The sequence below is a fragment of the Dipodomys merriami genome, unplaced genomic scaffold (genome assembly GCF_024711535.1).
Source record: "Dipodomys merriami isolate MVZ:Mamm:240054 unplaced genomic scaffold, mDipMer1.0.p SCAF_207, whole genome shotgun sequence".
Taxonomy (NCBI): domain Eukaryota; kingdom Metazoa; phylum Chordata; class Mammalia; order Rodentia; family Heteromyidae; genus Dipodomys; species Dipodomys merriami.
Genome location: NW_027203460.1, coordinates 693,063 through 715,479, shown reverse-complemented (window position 1 = coordinate 715,479; position 22,417 = coordinate 693,063).

Here is a 22,417-nt window from a genome sequence, read left to right as displayed (position 1 = left end):
GATCCTCGTGGAGACTCCCGGCTGGTAGGTTTCTCTGTTCCTGGCGATCTGCTGTTCTGCAAACCAGTACCTGATGTTCTGAAAGCGGCCCCCTGTGTCTCTGCTGTGTCTCTGGGGCTCCCACAGCCCCCGCCGGGCCGGCTGGCCAGCGGCTTGGCGCACTGCCAGTAAAGGTTGGGGGAGGGGTCTTCGCTTTTCTCTGTTTTGAAATTCTTCTTTTCCTCTCTTTCTTTTTTTGTTATTCTCCGCCTCTGGTTTTTCTCTGAGTGTTCGTCTTTTTGTTGTTGTCGGTCTCTTGGGGAGATTAAGCATTGGAACTCGAACTCTCTTTTTGGTTGGAGAGAGCTGTGGCGTTTCCCTACTGCCCCATCGCCATCTTCCCATTTCATCTTAAACCTACTTCACTGTTCTCTTCCTAATCCATGGTTCTAGGTGTGTTTCTAATAATAACCTAAATTTAGTGGCTATAAACCCTAAATCACTCAACTATTAATTTCATTTAATTGTTTTTCAATATGATTGGTTTTCTGTATAAATATGAGCTTATACTCAGCTTCGTGCATCTACCTCATGGCATAAGCAGAGACTAGGCTTATTCTACCTCAAATGCAAGAGGTTAGCCAAATAATAGCCTACAGTATTCCTGCCTAGGAGTCAGTCAAGTAGTTGAGTGCCTGAAAGAAGGAATGCATTCCTGGCATGGGAAGGGGTGAGAGAGACAAGAGCCTAGAGAGCAAACTGGAAGTGACAACATTTAACAACTTCTCCTTTGGGGAAACTGACCTTCTGCAAAGTGGCAGTGAGATAACACCTAGTGAATTTTCATATATGAAGGAAGTTGTCATGTCTCACTACACAACTCACTTGTAGTCAAAGAAAGGGTCATTCTTTTGTGTCCTCCATAGATCCAATCTCACTTAATCTCCATATTAGACTTTGCCCAGACGACTCTATTCCTACTAGAAGATCCCTAATGAGGAGAAAAGTGTGATCTCTTGGCTTCTGACTGGCCCTGTGGGAACTGAGGCCACTTTTAGTTTTGAACCTGTTCCTCCTGACAAGGGTGTGGTGGGTGGTAGGAAAGCTCATTCTCTGAATTGTGCCTTAGTACCAAATCTCTTCAGAGAAAGTCAAGGAATGACAGATTCTGCCTGGGGTGGGGTGGGGGGGTGAGTTTCTCCATTTCCAAAGAGTTCAATTAATATCTGATTCTGAGGCCCAGATGTAGGTCCTTCACCAGATCCTCCAAGTTGGAGTGGATGTTAGCTCAGACTCCAGGCCATTCTCATATTTCTCCAGCTCTTTCTCATGAACAAAAAAGTCATGGAGTTGAGTTCAGAAACAAGGAGAAATGAGAGTAGCAGAAAAATCATAGGCAGGGGGAGGAATTAGAAACTTTGGGTGAAAAAAGGGCTCAGAAAATCTAAGATCATTCACATCATTTGGGAATCACATCATAAGATTAGGGAATAAAAGTAATAAATTACTACCTAAATTAGTAACTCCACTGCTTTGACTGCATTACAAGTATTCTGTCAAAAGGTAGCTGTCCTAAATCTATTTTGATGAGGAAAATGGAGCACATTCTTTCCTCACAAAGTTCTGAGTATATTCAGCCATAGTCAGGTTGTTCTTACTCTCTATTTTTCTGTTACTTTCCTTTGCTGGGTTCTATCAATGACACTTGACAGTGTTATCATCTTCCGACATGTAATTACATTTTCTTTTAATCCATTTGCTATAAAAATCAAACAAATTATGGAGAAAACTATGTCTATGGTACATTTTTTTCCATGTCATATTTATTTTATGTTAAGTATTATTTTAATAATTTCATTTTTAAAACTTGAGGAAAATGTTTTGTTACTGCACTAATTATTTGTACCTGTTTTTGTATTTTCCTATGTGTGTATGTTTTTTTATTAAGCTTCTGAAATTTTCTTTTTCCCCAACTGTTGGTCTTCTTAAAATTTCTTCAAATTGTAAACTATATATGATGGTCCTGTATGTGTTCATTGCTATATTTAAATTTTGATCTAATATCCACATATTATAGATTATCTTCAACCTATTGTAATTGCTCTGAAAATCAATATGGAGGTCCCTCATTAAAGCAAAAACACAATGCCACAAAACCCAGTGAAATTAGGATTAGGTATCTATCCAAAAATATTTACCAATGATACAGTGGAAACATTCACTTCTCACCGGTTGTTGGTGCCTCACGCCTGTAATCCTAGCTACTCAGGAGGCTGAGATCTGAGGATCGAGGTTCAAAGCCACTGGTCAGGAAATTCTGTGAAACTCTTATCTTCAATAAACCACCAGAAAACCGGAAGTGGCACTGTAGCTCTAGTGGTAAAGCACTTGCCTTGAGCTGAAGAGGTGAGGGAGAGCTCTCAGGCCCAGAGTTCAAGCCCATGACCGACCCCAAAAAAAGCTGATAATGAGCTGCTAGAGGTAGTTTCCTTAAAAAATCTAACAGCCAAAACTGGACAGGCAAACCCAGAGCTCTGCACCACATCAGTCCGCCATGCCAATTGCTTCTACCAAAGTACTGGCTACCCAGTTTACCCACTCATGACCTTTTTACCCTGATTGTGCCCCACAATCCCTCACAACTTTTACTCTTTCACTTAGTCTATGCTTTCTTGTCCCTGATAAACTGTTCTGGATGCCTGTATTAGCAACCCCAACACTTGCAAAGCGGTTGCTGCTACCCAATTTCCTGCCACTTCAACTCAGTTATTACAGTCACAATTACACTTTCCCTGGTATCCTAGTCTCTGCTACTCTTTTCTGCTACCCATAATTCATAACACCATGGTTCCAGCCACTTGACCCCTGACACCCTTTTCTCTGATACCACATTCCCAAACAAAACAAGGGAAGAGTGGGCACAGAAAGTCGACTTGGGTACTCCTCTGGCAGGCACATTGGGACGTTATTCCTCAGGTATTTAACACAGGGGAATTACTGGTGGTGGAAAGAAATGAGGTTACTCAGAGGTGACCAATATCCAAAGATATCAACTGACAACTTGTTGCTAGGAAAAGAAAGACCTAAGGTGAAAGATAAGGAGAAAAGAAAATTTTACAAAGATATTGGGGATGATGCAATAGGTTTAGCTTATACTCTTCTACTAGTGATCTGAATTATTTTTTGACATAGATATGTAACTACTTTGCATTTTAAAAATTATATGAAGATGCACATTTATGTGGCACTTATATTAATTTATGAAATAGTTACATAAGATCACATTAATGATATTCAATATTTTATGTTCAATGTTATGCTCATGAGTCTGCCTTTGGCAATATGAATTGAGCTCTCTAACAACAAATGGAATTTCATTGTCAAATACTACAAAGAGATTACTGATGCTAGTACCAAAATGAAAGCTGGAACAAGAAAGCTGAAAGTTTGAAGGGAAGGGGTCAATGGTAAGGGCGATGATGAAAGAGAAATTTTTCACCATAGAATCTTGGAAGAATAGAATGTGTTTTGTTGAATTACTAGCTTTTTAAACCTTCTTAGAAAGCAGAACATTATTTTTTATTCTTGCTTTTTGGAAGCTCTTTAATGAATGGTTTAACCAAAAAATATCAAAATTACTATGAAAATTGAATTATGTGAATTATCAGATTAACATTATATTCAAAGTTGCCTTGAGATGCAGGAAGATTGGATTCTTTTCTATTAAATTAATGGAATAAGCTTCCTTTGAATGGTTGGACAGTCCATGACACTTGTTCCAAAACAAGAAAAGATACTGGAGAGAAAAAAAAAGAGGAACGAGACTCAAGGCACCTGAAATTAGCATGTTCTCATTTGGATTTTAATGGTTTTTTTCTACAAAGAATAAGAATTTCATCTTAACAAAATAATTTCAAAATGGATGTGCTACAGGATAGCTTCTAAATGTAATATTTAATGTTGTTGGATTTCTTGAAGACAAATGTTTACAGAAAACTTTAAATTCCAGAAAAAGTGTAATGTTCCAATAAACACCTAGAAGGAATATAATTTAAAAATTCACGGTTCAAAGCAAACCCTGGCAGGAAAGACTGTGAGTCACTTGTCTCCCAACAGGAAGTGGCACTGTGGCTCAAGTGGAAGAGAGCTTCTCTTGAGCTGAAGAACTCAGGGATATGCTAAAACCCAGTCCCTGAGTTCAAGACCTAGGACTGACAAAAAGAAATTTAAAAAATTAAAGCATTAGGGCTGGGAAGGTGACTCAGTGGTAGAGTGCTTGTCTTGCATGAATGAGGTCCTGGTTTCAATTCCTCTGCACCACATAAGCAGAAAAAACTGGAAGTGGCGCTATGGCTCAATTGATAGCCTTGAGCTATCAGGGACCATGCCCAGACCCAGAGTTCAGGCCCCCCTACCAACAACAACAACAAAAAAAATTAAAGCATCAAACAACCTGAAGATGTTGACCAGAATAATGAGTGAGGCATTATCCGTTTACATGACTTAGTGACTTGAAACCTAGTTTACCAGGGGAGGTGGTGGGCAATTTGTGTGTTTGATGAAACCTGCGAAATTATTTTGTACTCTCCCAAGGATGGAGAAAGGAGGGAATGGGGGAAGTAGGATAGGTGTTTGGCGGCCTTGCCTTTTGGTTCAGTGATTGTTTTCTGGAGTCAAATTCAGAGAAATACTGCTTGCAATCCTAGTTGCATGGGGAATGAAGAAGCCATGTCCTGGAAGTGGTTTTTGCACTGCCCTTAGCCCGGTTCCAACCACCACTGGATAATCCAAGTCCCATTTGAGGACCAAGATACCTTGAAGACTACTAATCCACTGAGCAGGTGGACTTAACCACAGCCAGAAAAGGCAAAAAATTCAATGCGGAGGGCAGCACTGGAAAAATCCTGTACGGAGGGGGTTCAGTTACATGAGTAGGGTAAGGAGTACATTTCCTATCGAGCATTGTTGCCTCCTCCTTGGTTTTGTCCCTACCATCCCTTCCCTCCCCACCTCTCCAACTCCTCCTTCCACTATCCCTGCCTGACAGTGTAAATTCATTTTCTACATAGTGTCCTGTACATCTCTTCGTCACAATGGGTCAACCTGCAGCCCCATTTAAGCATTTTGCTACATCCTTTCAACTCCCCAAATTACAAAAGTAAATATACAAGATGCACAACATTGGAATCAAATACAGTGAAAACAGGGGTTATATCGTGGGGGGGGATGAACCTACAAAAGAAACACATAGTGCCTTATAAGTATATTAAAAACAAAACCAAGACTGACTTGGGGTATATTTCAGTTAACATCATCTTATATGATCATATGTACATAACCTTTGATCTTCTCTGCTTGTCCTAGACATGTACTAGTCCTTGCAAATAAGGGAAACCATGGGACCTATGTTTCTCTGGGCCTGGCTTACTTCACTTAATATAATTTTTAACAAGTCTTTCCATTTCCTAACAAATGGGGCAATGCCATTCTTTCTAATGGAGGCATAGAATTCCAGTGTGTGTGTGTGTGTGTGTGTGTGTGTGTGTGTGTGTGTGTGTGTGTGTGTGTGTGTGTGTGTGTACATACATATATGTACACATATATATGTATATATATAATATTTTCTAGATCCATTCATCTACTGAGGGGAATCGGAGTTGGTTCCATATCATAGCTATGGTGAGTAATGCTGCAATAAACATGGTTGTGCTGGTAGCTTTGGTGTGATCTTTTTTGTGATCATTTGGGTAAATGCTCAAAAGTGGGATTGCTGGGTCATAGGGAGCTCTATGTGGAGTCTATTGAAGTACTTCCATACTGCTTTCCAAAGTTGTTGAACAACTTTACACTCCCACTAACAATGCAGTAGAGTTCCCTCCAGCATCCGTAATTATTACATTTCTTGATTATAGACATTCTAACTGGAATGAGGTGCGATCTCAATGTTGTCTTGATTTGCATTTCTTTTATGGCTAGAAAACTTGAGCATTCCTTCATGTGTCTAAAGGGAATTTTTACTTCCTCTTCAGAGAAATCTTTCTTTAAGTCTTTAGCCCACTGAGTTATCAGGCAGTTGTTTCTTTGAGAATTTAATTTTTGTGTCCTAAGTATATTTTAGATATAAGACCTTGTCCATTTTATGACTCATGAAGATCTCCCAGTACGTGGGCTGTCTACAGTTCGTGTTAGCTTTTACCTTTGCCTTGCAGAAACTCTGCTGTTTCATGCAATCCCATTTGCCCAACTTTTCTTTGATTTGTTTTGTTTCTTGTTCTCTATTAAGAAAATTTTGGCTTGCACTAAAGAGCCCTAGAGTTTCTCCTATTCCTTCATGTAATGTTTTCACAGTGTCTGCTTTTATTTTGAGTTCTTTTATCGATTTGCAGTTGATTCTGGTGCAGGGCGATATATACGAATCTAGTTTTAGTTTAATAGGTGTTTAACCAATTTTGCCAATACCATTTACTGAGAAGGCTGTCTTTTCCCACTCTATGTTTTTTAGCCCTTGTCAAAGATTAAGTGGCTATAGGTCAGTGGATTCATTTCTGAGTCTTCAGTCCTTTTCCATTTGTCCTCAGGTTTGTTCTTGTGCCATTATCTCTTTGTTCTTATTACTATGGCTTTTTAGTAGAGTTTGAAATTTGCAACTGATATTGCTCCAGCACTGTTCTTTCTGCTAAGGATTGACAAACCTACAGCCAGCATTATAGTTAATGGCAAAAAGTTAAAATCATTTCTTACAAATTCAGGAATGAGATAAGGATGTCTTCTCTCTCCATTCCTCTTCAACTTAGTATTCGAATGCCAGCTGGGGCAATAAGACAAGATGCAAACTTAAAGGGGATCTAAATAGGGAAAGATGAAGTAAAACTATCCCTCTTTGCAGATGACAGGATCTTGTATTTAAAGAACCCCATGGACTCCACTCCCAAGTTACTTGAGCTGATCAGAAACTTTGTCAAACTAGCAGAATATAAAATTAACCCTCAAAATTCAATGGTTTTCCTGTATTCCAATAACGATAAGAGTGAGGCGGAAAATAGGAACACAATACCTTTTTAATATCCCCCCCTAATAACTAGGAGTTAACTTAAGAGGTGAAGGACCTCTATGATGGGAACTTTAAATAACTGAAAAATAAAATTAAAGCAGAACTAAGGAAGTGGGAAACCTCCCACGCTCCTAGATTGGGAAGAGTAACATCATTAAATTGGCAATACTGCCAAAGGCTATATCCAAATTCAATGTGATACCTATCAATATTCCAATCTCACTTTCAATGAAATAGAAGAAGTAATCCAAAAATTCATATGGAAGAATAAAAGACCCCGAATAGCAGAGAGGATTTATGTGATTCTCATTTGGTATTACCACTTTTATTCTACAAAGTAATCTATGGATTTTAACTTTCTTCCCTCCCTTTGGATAAACCTCACAAAAACCCTGGCTCTAGCTCCCAAGACACCTAACTCTTAGGTCTGGACAATTGTTCCTAGATAGTGAATTACTTAGTTGTATTTTGAATGCATAAAACATGCATATAAAACTAGCATATTTTGATCTCATGAGAAAACTGCCTTTTCCCTCTCTCAAATTCATTTCCTGATAGGCATTTTTAGAAAGAATATATTTTCATTTTTAGATGAAAGTATTGTAGGAAACTATGTTCATAATCTGGCTCCTCCTGCACCTCAACACCTAAACACAAATGTCACAAAGCATTTATAAGAAACAATACAAAGACCAAACACTGGGAAATGCTCAGATGCAGAAAGTTTTACAAAACCAAGAATATAACTCTGCTGTCTGAGGCAGGGGCTCTCTGTGTAAATTAACAAACCCCAAAAGAGCAGCCAGGAGTACCGGACATGAGTGTCCCTGGCTGATAATCCAAGGACAAGGAGCATGGAAGGGCACCCTGAGCCTGCAGGAGAGGGTCTGGAGGAAAGTTTCCTTGCCAGCCTGAGTACAAAAGTTAGCATCACCCCACCTGGGCCTGTATTTCTTGTCTTCTCCCCACAGCTGAGCACAATCGTCCACTGCTCCACGGATGATACTGTACAAGCTGATCCCCAGAGTGGCTTCTGTTTTGTCTGCACTCCTTTCTAGGTGGGTGCTCCCCCGCCCTGCCGTGTGTGTGTGCTATCACGGGCTGATCCTTAGGGCCCAGGCCCATGGGGCTGGTGGGTGCTAGATGTGGGTCAGTGGCACTGTGTCATTCACGCAGCAGCTTCCCTAGTCCAACAGCAGGTACACCCTGATATCCTCCCACAGAATCAGGCGAGATGCCCAGAAGCACCTGAGTTGGGCAGGCTGCAACTAGGATCCTACTTCATCAGAGGGACCAGGATGCCAGATGAAGTGGCTGCTTCCTCAATTAGTAATTATTTTATGGAGCAGTTATAAACAAATTGACCCACATTACTGTATGATATATAATGATATATCCTTGAGTCTCTAGTCTACAAAATCATTGAACTTGATACTAGCAAGAATGGATTTTATTGTATGCGTTTATAAGGCCTAATGGCAAACTGAAATAAAAGTACACCAAAACTCTTATCCAAAAAACACATTCTTAAATCTCAGAATTAAAAAAAATTGTATGTAAGTGGTGCAAATAAAGTTATACTAGAATAGTAAAATACACACAAAAATACTACATTCATTACATTCAAAAGTAAAATAAGGAGGGGGGACCAAGATGGTGACGGGGCAGTAGGGAAACGCCACAGATCTCCCCAACCAAAAAGAGAGTTGAGTTCCAACGCTTAATCTCCCCAAGAGACCGACAACAACAAAAAGATGAACACTCAGAGAAAAACCGGAGGTGGAAAATAACAAAAAAAGAAAGAGAGGAAAAGAAGAATTTCAGAACAGAGAAGAGTGAAGACCCCTCTCCCAACCTTTACTGGCCGCATGGCTGCCAGAGCCCCAGAGACACAGGGGGCCACTTGCAGACCACCCGCACAGAAGCGGCCTGAGGTACCGGTTTGCAGAACAACTGTTCGCCAAGAACAGAGAATCCTACCAGCCGGGTGTCTCTAAGAGGATCCCACCCCCACCCTTCACTCTCCACCTGAGCATAGAGGTAACATCCTGCCAAAGCCGCCCGGCACTGGCAGCACGACAAAGGAACCTGTCTGCAGACCAACCTCGCAGAAGCCGCCGGAAGCACTAGACCCGCCCGTTCTTGAGCGCAACAACCCGGCAGGGGCCTCCCGGGTCCCAGAAGCACAGGGGGCTGCTTGCAGATCACCCACGCAGAAGCCACCTGAGCATGGACACTGTGGCCCCAAAGCTTCGATAGAGGCAGAGACAGAAAAGAATCACACAGAGCCACCACCACCCAGCCCAGCCTGCAACCACCCCAACTGAACTAGGATTGCAACAACAACTGATGACCTACACCACACAGAAATAACCAGCTCCAGGGTGAGTACCCCACAGGGGACAGTGCATCCCTCAAGGTACACCATAGCTGGAGGGAATCCCCAGACCCTGACCTAGACTCCCTACACCAACACCCGAACCACAGGACCCACTAAAATTGGGAACTGTTCGAGAGCTGCACCAGCCCATGGAGCACATTCCGATGGCCAGGCCAGAGAAAGAGTGCCCCTGGAAGGGAGCTTAAATGCCCAATATAACAGTAGAAGAAATTTGAACTGTGTCCTCCAGGCTGCATAACATAGGTGGTATTCACATCAGCACAGGCCTAACAAGCGCGCTCCAGGCTGGGGCCGGAACCAGGCCCGGGGATCTGGCGCCTGAACAACACAACCAACTCCTCCCAACTGAAGTAAAAAGCTGAGCATACGCCTCAACAGAGGGGAGAAAATCAGGAAACAGCACTCCCCGGAAAGCACGCCTGTGACAACAAAAGACCTGGAGGCCCAGGACAAGAGAAGCCCAAACCCCACCAAAACTCCACCCATATACCCTAGGCTGGGAATTGGGCAACACAGGCTGCCAGCACCTGATAGTAAGAAGGAGCTCAGACTAATAAGGCGGCTCAGCAATAGAGTGATAGTCTTGGATGTATGAAGCCCTGGATCTGATTCCTCAGCATCACAAAAGCAAAAGGTTCAGAAGTGGTGCTGTGGCTCAAATGGTAGGGTGCCAGCCTTGAGCTGAAGAGCTGAGGGACAGCACCCAAACCTACAGTTCAAGCCCACAACCAGCCCAAAACAAACAAACAAACAAAAACGCATCAGGAGCCCATAGCAGACTCCAGTATTTGGGAGAGTGCATCCAGAGCATCTGATCTTCCCAAGAGCACCCGTAGGAGCAAACACAAGCAGTCTAGACTGCTCAACCCTTCCAAAGGCGGAAATTGCCAGCAATCTACAGCAGAGAGCTGAGAATCCTAATTAGGTCAGAATAGCAGCTGGTAATAGGCTCCCAACAGAACCCAGATCAGGCACAGACTCTCTCTACCAATACAGAATCAGCAACCAAGCAAAGACAGACACACCAAAACAAAATTGAAGAGCAATGTCCTGAACCTCCATGCAAAAATCACAGAGAAAAATCACAAGGTTTACCACCACCCAGGACAGCAAGCTCACTTCAAAAGCCAGCAGCCACGCAGGGGAGAGCCCCAGTGGGAGCAAAGCAGGAATGGAAGACAAAAGCTACATCCAAGGGTTGCTGGAGGCAATGACTCAAGAAATAAAGCGAGAAATTGATCAGAAATTGAAAGAGCACAAGGATGAACTATCAAAAGAGATACAGGATATCAAACAAAAGTTGGATGCAAAAATAGAAGCTGCACAAACCTCAGTAAGAAGTGAGATAAGCGCCAAATTAGAGGAAATACATACTGAGATCAGTACTCTGAGAACCAACACTGAATCCATAAAGGGATCCATTTCCTCCATGCAAACCACAATAGAAGCCACTGTCAACAGAGTGAATGAAAGGGAAGTTAGACTGTCAGATACATAAGACAGAATACACCAACTGGACCAAAAAGTGACAGATTTGGAAAAATCACTCAAATTAAACCAAAGGGAAATTCAAGAGCAAGCAGATAATGCCAAGAAGTTTAACCTTCACATAATCAAAGTGGAAGAAGGTGAGGAATTACAGAGCAAGGGAATGCAACAACTTTTTAACAAGATAATCAATGGAAATTTTCCCCACCTCAAAAACGACCATCTTATCTACATTCCAGAAGCTTATAGAACACCCAACAAGCAAGATCCCAGGAGCAACACTTCTAGACACATTATAGTAAAAATGATAGATCTGAATAATAAGGAAATAATCCTGCATGCAGCAAAAATGAAGAAGGAGCTATACTACAACGGGAAAAAAATTAGAATCACTGCAGAGCTCTCCACACAAACAATAGATACTTAAAGATGTCCTACACATAGAAAACCAATAAGACCACAATAAAGGCCAATAAATGGCATCCAAGGGAATAAAATTAGAACTCAACACTAAAAGCCACCAAAGAAAAGTCCTGTAACACATGGAGGCTAAACAACACACTGTTGAATCACCAATGCGTCATAGAAGAGATTAGAAAGGAAATGCAAATGTTCGTGATATTCATCAAAAATGAACACATAAATTACCAGCTTCTCTGGGACACAGGAAATGCAGTTCTCATAGGCAATTTTGTACCTCTGAGTTTCTACATCAACAAATTAGAAAGATCTGAAAACAACAATTTAATTAGACATCTGAACCTTCATGAAAAAGAGCAACAAAATAAACACCAATCCAGTAGATGGGAAAAATAATTAAATTTAAATCAGAATTAAACTAATTAGAATCCAAAAAAACCTAGAAGAATCAACAAAACAAAGAGTTGGTTCTTCAAAAAGTTAACAAAAATTGACAGACCCTTAGCAAATCTTATCAGAAGAAGAAGAGCACACAAGGAAATAAACAAACTCAGATATGAGAATGGAAACATCACCACAAAAACAACCAAGATCCAGAACATTATAAGGGAATACTTCTCAAAGCTTTTGCTAATAAGTTTGAGAATCTGGTAGAAATAGACCTTTTCCTAGCAAATATTGACATGACAAAACTAAACAAAATGAGTTAAACCAACTTAACAGACCCATATCAAGCATTGAAATAGAAACATCAATAAGAGTACTCTCATCTAAGAAAAACCCTTGACCAGATGGATTTACAGTGAAATTCTACAAGGACTTCAAAGCAGAGCTCACACCAATACTCCTCCAACTTTTCAATGAAATTGAAAGAAAAAGTGCACTACTGAACTCATTCTATGAAGACATCATAACCCTCATCCCAAAACCAGGCAGGGACTCATCAAAGAAACAGAACTACAGACCCATTTCTTTGATGAACATTGATGCAAGACTTCTCAACAAAATTTTGGCCTACCGACTTCAATTCATCCAAAAAATCATACAACACGATCAAACAGGATTCATTTCAAGGTTGCAAAGCAGGTTAAATATATGCAAATCAATTAATACAATTCATCACATCAACAAAAGCAAGGATAAGAACCATATGATTATCTCAATAAATGCAGAAAAAAAACATTTGACAAGTTCCAAAACCCCTTTATGATGAACGTTCTGAAAAATTAGGAATCCAGGGAACATTCCTCAAAACAATAAAGGCTGTCTATGACAAACCTACAGCCAACATTATACTTAATGGTGAAAAACTAAAGCCATTTCCTCTTAGGAATGAAACAAGGATGTCCAATCTCTCCACTTCTCTTCAATTTAGTATTAGAATACCTAGCTACAGCAATAAGACAAGAGGCCATCATTAAAGGATCCAAATAGGTAAAGATCATGTAAAACTCTCCCTCTTTCCAGATGATATGATCTTATATTTAAAGATTCCCACAGAATCCACTCCCAAATCACTCATGCTCATTGAAAACTTTGGCAGAATAGCAGAGTATAATGTTAACCCTCAAAAATCAATGGCTTTACTATACGCCAACAATGAGAATAGTGTGGCTGAAATAAGGAAAACAACTCCATTCGTAATAGCCCCACAAAAAATAAAATGACTAGGAGTTAGTTTAACTAAAGATGTAAAAATCTTTATGATGAAAACTTAAAAACCTAAAAAAGGAAATCAAAACAGAACTTAGAAAGTGGAAAAACATCCCTGGATTGAAAAGATCATCATCATGAAAATGGCAACACTTCCCTAGGCTATGTACAAATTCAATGTGATACTTATGAGTATTCCAATCTCATTCTTCAAGAAAATAGAAGAGGCAATCCAAAAATTCATATGGAACAATAAAAGACCTCGAACAACAAAAACATTCCTTAATAGAATAGTGCTGGAGGAATATCAATACCAAATTTCAAACTCTACTACAGAGCCATAATAATCAAAACAGCTTGGTATTGGTACCAGAACTGATCTCAGGACCAATGGAATAGAAGTGAAAACCCAGAAATTAACCCACAGACATATAGCCATCTAATTTTCGATAAGGGAGCTAAAAAAATAGAATGGAAGAAAGGAAGCCTCCTCAGTAAGTGGCTGGCACAATAGGTTAATCACTCATAGAAAAATAAAGTTAAATGCTTATATATCACCCTGCACCAGAATCAACTCCAAATGGTTCAAAGACCTGGAGTCACAGCAGACACCTTAGGTCTCCTTGTCACAGGTCAAAATTTTCTTAATAGAGACCCAGAAACACAACAAATCAAAGAAAGGTTGGACAAATGGGATTGCATGAAATTGCAGAGCTTCTGCATGGCAAAGGGTAAATCTAGCAAGATCAATAGAAAGCCCACGGATTGGGAGAAGATCTTCACTAGCCATACAACGGACAAGGGTTTCATATCTAAAATGTACCAGGAATTCACAAAAGTAAATCTAACAACAAATCCTCAAACAACTTCCCAATAAATAAGTGGGACTTAAAGAGAAACTTCTCTGAAGAGGAAAGAAGGATGGTCAATAGACACATGAAGAAATACTCAACTTCCCTAACCATAAAAGAAATGCAAATCTAAAGAATATTGAGATACCACCTCACCCCAGTTAGAATGGCTATAATCAAGAACTCTAATAACAACAGATGCTGGAGGGGATGTAGACAGAAGGGAACCTTACTTCATTGTTGGTGGGAGTGTAAACTTGTTCAACCACTTTGGAAAGCAGTTTGGAGGTTCCTCAAACGTCTTCACATAGAGCTCCCCTATGACTCAGCAATCCCACTTTTGGGCATTTACCCAAATGTTTACAAACAAGACCACACTAAAGCTACCAGCACAACAATGTTTATTGCAGCATTATTTACCATAGCTAAGATATGGCACCAATCCAGATGCCCCTCAGTAGAGGAATGGATCAAGAAAATGTGGTATACTTACACAATGGAATTCTAGGCCTCCATCAGAAAGAATGACATTGCCCCATTTGTTAGGAAATGGAAGGCCTTGGAAAAAATTATATTAAGTGAAGTAAGCCAGGCCCAAAAAGTATAGGTCCCACGGTTTCCCTTATTTGCAATAACTAGTATATTTGTGAGACAAGCAAAAACGGTCAGATAAGTTGATGTTAGGTGAAATGAACCCCAAGATAAGGACAAAAATGTTTTTTTTGTCTTGGTATTGTTTCTAGCTTATTTATAAGATGATTTATTTGTTGCTTTGTATGTCCCTCCCCCATGTTATAACCCGTTTTGACTGTATTTGATGTTGGTATAATTTGTGGAGGAGAAGGGAAAAACAAATTATTTAAATAGGGATACAAGTGGACCCATTGTTTGGTGTATGGGTTGGTTTTGGGTGGGAGGGGATGGGAAGGGATGGGAAAGGGAAACAAAGTAGGGGGCAACAATGCTTGATAAGAAATGTAATCGTTACCTTTCTCATGTAATTGTAACCCCTCTATATGTATTTTCACAATAAAAATCATGAAATAATAAAGTAAAAATCCATGTCAATTTTTTGTGTTGTTGTTGTTGGTCGTGTGGCTTGAACTCTGGGCCTTGGCGATATCTTGCAGCTCTTCAGCTCATTGATTCCACTGAATCACTTGAGCTACATTGCCGTTTCTACTTTTCAAGTGGGTTATTGGAGATAAGAGTCTTACAGACTTTTCTGCCCAGGCTAGTTTTGAACCACCATCCTCAATCTCAGACTCCAGAGTAGCTAGGATTACAGGCATGAGCCACCAAAGCCCAGATCCAAGTCAATTTGTAAAAAGCAAGCTTATTGAAACTTCTGGCTTTTTCCAATAAACAATCTTACTTTTTAGCATTAGTTTATAACTATGAGTTATTTTTAGATGTAACTGTAAAGTTTTTAATAGAAACAAACATAATTTTTACTATTGCTCAGTATCTCACAAAATCCCTTGTAATTGACTTTCCCCAAAGTCAATTATTACATACTATTACTCACTATTATTACACTCTATATTACATATAGTGTGAAGCAAAAATAGATTGGACCATTTCATATAAATTATTAGATGGTATTTTAGCATTATAAATTTGCATCTGTGATTTTAAAAGAAGGAAAGTGTAAAAGTGTAGTGTGTCCTAATTAATGCAAAATTCATGAGTTCATACAGACAAAATTATTTTCTTTCCACTAAAGGTTTGAAGGAATACTATTGGAAATAGTGAGGCAAGAGGAGGAAGAATTCCAATCATGTCAAAGAATGTCTCTGTTATTCTGCTACCCCTTCCACTAACAAGACCTACCCGCTACCAGATGTCACAAAACTTCAAGTATCTCTCTTAGAAATCTATTTGGAAAAGTTCTAAATCACTGATTATTTATGTACTTTCTGTTATATGAAACAAAATATAGACATATAACAATTGAAATAAAATGCACACATATGTTGAAGTCACCACAGCTGGAAAAACAACCAACAAAGTAGAACTCCCCCAGGAACAAAAACATGTTGTGTCTGGTTGTTTTGAATCACAAAATCCTCAAATACATGTTATCCTTGAGTAGCTCCATAAAGATAACTGTCTCAGAAGTACAGTTGTGTTAATTTGTAATTAAATTCATCTAGATGAACCTAATATAGCAAATCACGTGAATGGATCAAATTGTTTAAAACAAATGTGACTGTATGTGGAGTGAGAGCTGCACATATTTAAAAGAATAAAATAAAAATCATCACATACTTAAAAAATTCAGAAATGCAACCAATAAGTCCAATAGTATCCATATTGAGACCTAAATCCTACTGATTTAACAAGAACAAAATATGCAAATAATAGAATCTGAGCAGTGTACCTGAGTGTACATAATTTTAAACTACTCCAAATTACACTTTGTAGAAGACTGAATGCGGGTTAATTAAAGGAAAACATCAACCCATGATATAAATGACATTAAAAATCTCATGAAAAGAGAGAAGTAGTTTCTGGAAAATACTATTTTAATAAGTGGTGTTCAAAATCTTTCTAGTACAGACAAAATTGCATACCTATTTAGTTAGATCCAAAAAAAGATCCAAGACACTCAAAGTGATTTGAAACTTTGGCAAAATAGCAGGATACAACTGTAACATTATTATGAATGTTGACTCTGGCATGGAATTAATTTCCTCTTTGATCTGACAAATGATTATATGAAAGAACAGAATTTCAAATAAATATCAAGACCTAACTAAACATATAATCAGAAAAGTCATAATGCAAGCCATATTGCAACTGGGATAAAAGAAATACCAGCTATGCTGATTCTGTATTTATTGTAAATGTTGATTTTTTCATAAATTATTTATTTTAGCTTGCATTTTTAAAATACTGTGTTAATTATGTATATCTTGGTGACTAATTTTGGATTCCTCCTTCAATTTAGTTCTGAGTATAATGTCTAACTTCAGTTCCTAACCCAAGAAATGATGTTGATTACAAAACAAATCCAATTACCACTGTTTTATTTATTTATTTTTTGGAGGGGTCCAGTCGTGGGGCCTGAACTCTGGGCCTGGGTGCTATCTCTCAGCTCTTCAGCTGAAGGCTAAGGCTCTACCACTTGAGCCACAGCACCACTCCCGGCTTTTTTTCCTTTTGCTTATGTGGTGCTGAGGAATCAAACCCAGGGCCTCTTGCATGCAAGGCAAGCGCTCTACCACTGAGCCACCTTCCCATCCCACCACTGTTTATAATACACAAAATCTCATAAGCCTGACACCAGTAAGCATTGGTTAACATTTTGATATCGTGGTCTCATGACTGATGAGGCTTACCTGCATGAGTATAGTTGTACCCAGATTCCTCAGCTTAAATTTAGCCACTGTTAAAAAATGTTTATATCTTTATTTGTCACCCATCGGAGATTAAACCTGAGTATAAACCTAAGAAAAATGATAAGTTGAAAATTTATCTTTATAGATATAAAGTAAACAAGATTCAGCATAGAGTAACTCACTAGTTTAAAGTCAACCTATTTCTCCAAAACTTTCTAAGCATTTCCTTACAATGTGTATTATTCTCAAGGGAATGAGGAATGTGAGAAGAGGACTAACCTAGCATTATCTTTAAATGCACATAATTTGGATTTACCTCTTTATTTTGCTATAGTCATTTTTGATTTAAAAAACTGTTTGAATAATTGATTTTCAGGTCAGGTATAATATATCCTTGTTGCATATTCCAAAGTACATTCAGAAAATTCTATATAGCAATTAAGTAAAGAAAGTCCGGGCAGAAAAAATGGCATCTCTATACTATGTGACACCCAATACTTAGGTAATTCATTATGCCCCCATTTAATGAATGTGATTGTTTAAATCTTCATCAAGTATTAATTAAAATCAATCAGTGTCCTATAAAATAATTGTGTATAATTTTATCCTAGAATCATTCAAGAACTGCCCATTCAATCATGACATACATCACATTCCATTGGTATTCATATGGATAGGAATGAGTTTCTTAGGATCTCCCACCTGCCATTTGGAGGTGGCAGGACCAGGTTTCAAACTGTGGGCTCCAGCTCCCACCACTTCAACCTGAGGATAGGGAACTCACCGGTCTGTCCAAGAACATCAGCAAGACCAGTGATTAGGCAGGTACCAGTGGCTCTCAGCAGTCCTCCTTGATACTTACAAGGCTGTGATAGGAGGATCATGGTCAAAGTCACCCTAAGCAGAAAAGTCCTTGAGACCCCTGTCTAACTTCAGTGCCAACAAAGCCAGAAGTAGAGCCATATGGCTCCAGTGGCAGAGGGCTAGCCTTGAGCAAAAGCAGCTCATGGACTGAGCCCAGATCCTGAGTTCAAGGTCCGGGACTGGCAAGAAACAGACATACACAACAATCTGTGCAGCCATCCAGCTATACAGGTCACCCTTTTGTCCCCAACTCAATTGGACAGAGTTCCCTGGGAAAGGGGCTAGAGGGCCACTGTCATCTTGAGTCCGCCCATTCTGGGTGCATCACAGGATTCCAGCCACACCCCCATTATTTCATGGTTCTTTTTGACCAATGGGATACAAGAATTATTGCCACGCCCACATTCCATGCTGTCTTATAGATGGACTAGGCTCTGTTAGCACACTTGGAGGCTGAGATCCACAGGGGGAAAATCCTTCCACAGGAGCAGCAGGCCCGCTGTAGGCACCCCGGCCACCAGGTAGCTCAGTGCCAGACTAAGCTGGAGCCACAGGCCCTCTCCCCCATGAGCTGTCACCACAATATGTGTGGGGATGGGAAGCGGGACATATGGGTATCTAAGAAGAAAATCTGCTTCATCCATGACCTGCCTGATGAGGTGGACTTCCAGAGTCCAGCAAGTGAGCTCCACCATGGATACAGCCAGCTATCAGCACACATCTGAACCATCGAAGAGTCCCTTTTGGTGTGTAAAGAGCAGATGTTGGTCCTGCATGAGCTGTGCTGGGAGAAAGCCGAGTGCTTGCACTGGCTGTCCCAGGAGAAGATGGAGAAGAGGAGAGTGCTGCAGGAGCTGCAGTTGCTCCCAGCAGTGGAAGGCACAGACAGCAGTCTCCAGATGCCAGCACAGGCTGAGCCCCCAACCACCAACACCGCTTCAGATGCCTCAGGGCCGGTGGTGGGTGAAATGAGGGAGGAGCAGAAAGGTTTTGAAGAATTGCAACTTGAAGACAGCATGGAAACTGCCAGAGGAGAGGTCAGGGTTCCCGAACCCATAGTGGACTCCCCCAAGAAGCATATCCTGCCCAAGATGCCCCACATCCAGATCCACCCACAGCTCCCAGGCTCAGGTGAGGAGTGCTCCCTCACTTTCTTCTGTAGACTGATGCAGATGATGACTCTCTATGTGACATACTGACTCTCAAAAGCCTTGGCAGCCACCAGAAGTAAGTGGCCAGGTGCCCTTCTCTCAGGACTCCATCTGCCAGGTGACGGGAAGTTAAACTGGGGGTCGGGTAGGGCATAGGCTGCTGGGACTTGGCCCAAACTCAAGGGACATCTAATGGCCCATTGGTGGCCAGGAAAGAGGCTCATGTTATGCTTATCACAAATAATAAATTATTTACAAAGCAAAAAAAAAACCCCTCCAACAAAGATTTGTTCTTCTAGTCCTGGGGCTTGAACTCAGGGCCTAGCCACTGTCCCTGAGCTCTTTTTTGATCAATGCTGGCCTTCTACCAGTTGAGCCCCACCTCTCCTTCCAACATTTTCTGTGTGGAATCGAACCCAGGGCTTCAGGCATGGTCGGCGACCACTCTACCACTGAGCCACATGTTCAGCTAAGATGATTCCCCCCCCCCCCAAACCCATATGGCCATTCCTCAGATAAATAGGGCTAGGATGAATATGAAGCACAAGTCTGGTTCACAACAAAATACTCCCCCGCCCCCTCTTCCCAAACCCTTAGTTGAAGTTTCTCTTCTAACATTGAGGGATGAGAAAGGGAGAAGGGAGTCCTGAGAGAGTACCAACAACAGTGGCCCCCTGAGTCCTACATCCTCTCCCACACGTGGTCCTCCAGATTCTGATCTTACCTGATTCAATGTGGAGTCTACACTGTCTCCCCACCACTGCAAGGCTCAGGATGAACTAAATGTCAGCCCTGGCCTCAGCCCACACCCAGGGTGGAAGCTCCTAGTCCCAGACCCACTTCCACCTCTGACTGCCCCGAGTTAGGCCAGACCCACCACTCACCACTATGTTGGTGGTGATGACCTCATGCATGGATTACAGGAAGACAGTCTATGGCAAAGAGCAGAAGCAGCAGTGTGAGGAGGGCAGAAGGAGGAGGGATGATTGCTGTGGGACCTTCCTTGGAGCCCTCCTATCAAGCCAGAGCCATGCTGACACAAAGCATGGACAAGGCCAAGGGGTGAGACGAGATGGAGGAGCACGGGACTAAAGCAGGTACTGTTTTGTCTTGGAGCACTTGAAAATTCCAATTATATTTGGCCCATGCCAATCCCAAAGCCAACATGCAATGCCTCTCCTTTTTGTTGTTGTTGGCCGTGAGCGCTGTCCCTGAGCTCTTTTTCTCAAGGCTGGCACTCTACCACTTGAGCCACAGGACCACTTTTGTTTTCTGACTGTTCATCAAGGATAAGAGTCTCATACATTGTCCTGCCCAGACTCACTTGGCACCATGATCCACCAGATCTCAGCTTCCTGAATAGCAATGATGCCAGGCATGAGCCACCAGTGCCCAGTATATGATGCCTTTTGAGGCATCTTGGCAAGTCTGTAAATGAGCCCCAAAGGGCCTGGATAGAAGATGACCCACTCAAGGACCTGGGATGGGGGAAGGCTGACCTCCTAGCAATTCTGTTTCCCAAAAATTAAAGATGTCAGGTGGTATATGCATCAAAGACCTAGGCCAGCAGCCACCAGGCTTAGTGGGGAAAAAGTAGAGAATACCCAAAGATTGTAGTGTAGGAATTTCTGATTTTGTATGCATGTGGGGTGTGTGTGTGTGTGTGTGTGTGTGTGTGTGTGTGTGTGTGTGTGTGTGTGTGTGTGAGTGAGTGTGTGTGTGTGTGTGTGAACTCAGGGCCTAGGCTCTATCCCTGAGTTTTCTTGCTCAAGGCTAGTGCTCAGCCCCTTGAGCCACAGCCCCATTTGCTTTTCGATGGTTAACTGTAGGTAAGAGTCTCAAGGACTTTCCTGTCCAGGGTGGTTGAAGCATGATGGGGGCCCCAGGGAAGCAAGAGTAAACACAACTCGCAGGTACAATCTCTATGGTGGGCGACTCCTGCTCCCTGGTGGCCAGACACAGAACATGCGGCCCCATGCCATCATCCTCAAGAGTTCAATTTGGGGAAGTGACCAGGGCCAAGCTGACTTTTGCTCACCCTGATTGCTGATGCCAGAGCAGGTCTGTTCCACCCTAGGCCAAGAGAGCTCCAGGAGGCCCGGCTTACCAGGGACACAAGGAAGGGAGAGGTCAGCTCCAGGCTGAGCTAAGAACCTTTGCCCACGGATACCCCAACTTGGCCTTACTTATCACCATACGACCTGTCAAAGAACAACCCCACAAAACAAAATGGGAGCTGTGCCTCCAAGTGGTAGAGCTCTAGCATTGAACCAGAGAGCTCAGGGACAGGGCCCCCAAGCTTTGAGTTCAAGCCTCCCAGCTGAACTTTCCCCATAAAACACAGGTTGGCTAAATGTGAACTAGTAGGATTTGTGAAGTGTTTAAGAATGGTGATACTGAAGAAAGCACCCTAATTCTAATGACAGCTGAACTTGTGACATACAGCTTTGTGGTGAGTCCTTCAAAAGGCACAATTTCTGGGTCCTTCCCGCATGGGGGTTTTGTGCTGAGTCCCCAAAATGGTGCTGTTTGCTGAATCATCCCAAAGGGTGCTATGTGCTGAGTCCCTGAGAAGAGTGGGCTGTCCTGGGTTTTTCAAAGGGTGCTGTGTGCTGAGTCCATCACACAACATACTGTAAGCTGAGTCCTTCAAAATGTGTTGTTTGCTAATTCATTCCAAAGGGTCGTGCTATGTGCTGAGCCCTTGAGAAGAGAGGGATGAGTTGAGCTTTTTGAGTGCAGTGTGCTGAGTCCTTTACACAGGGTGCTCTGTACTGTCCTTCAAATGTTGCTGTGTGCTGAGTTCTTCCACAGTGTGGTATGTGTTGAGGCCCTCAAAATTGTTCTATGTGCTGAGTATTTTTTTTGTTTTTGTTGGTTTGTTTTTTTGGGGTCCGGTCATTGGGCCTGAACTCTGGGCCTGGGCGCTCTCCCTCAACTCTTCAGCTCAAGGCTAGCACTCTACCACTTGACCCACAGTGCCACTTCTGGCTTTTTTCCTTTTTGCTTATGTGGTGCTGGGGAATTGAACCCAGTGCCACCTGCATGCAAGGCAAGTGCTCTACCACTGAGCCACCTTCCCAGTCCATGTGCTGAGTTTTTGAAGGGTGCTGTGCACTGGGTGTTTTACACAGGGTGCTTCATACTCAGCCCTTCAAAGGTTGCTGTGTGGAGTCTTAACATGGTGTGATGTGTGGAGTCTTAACATGACGTCC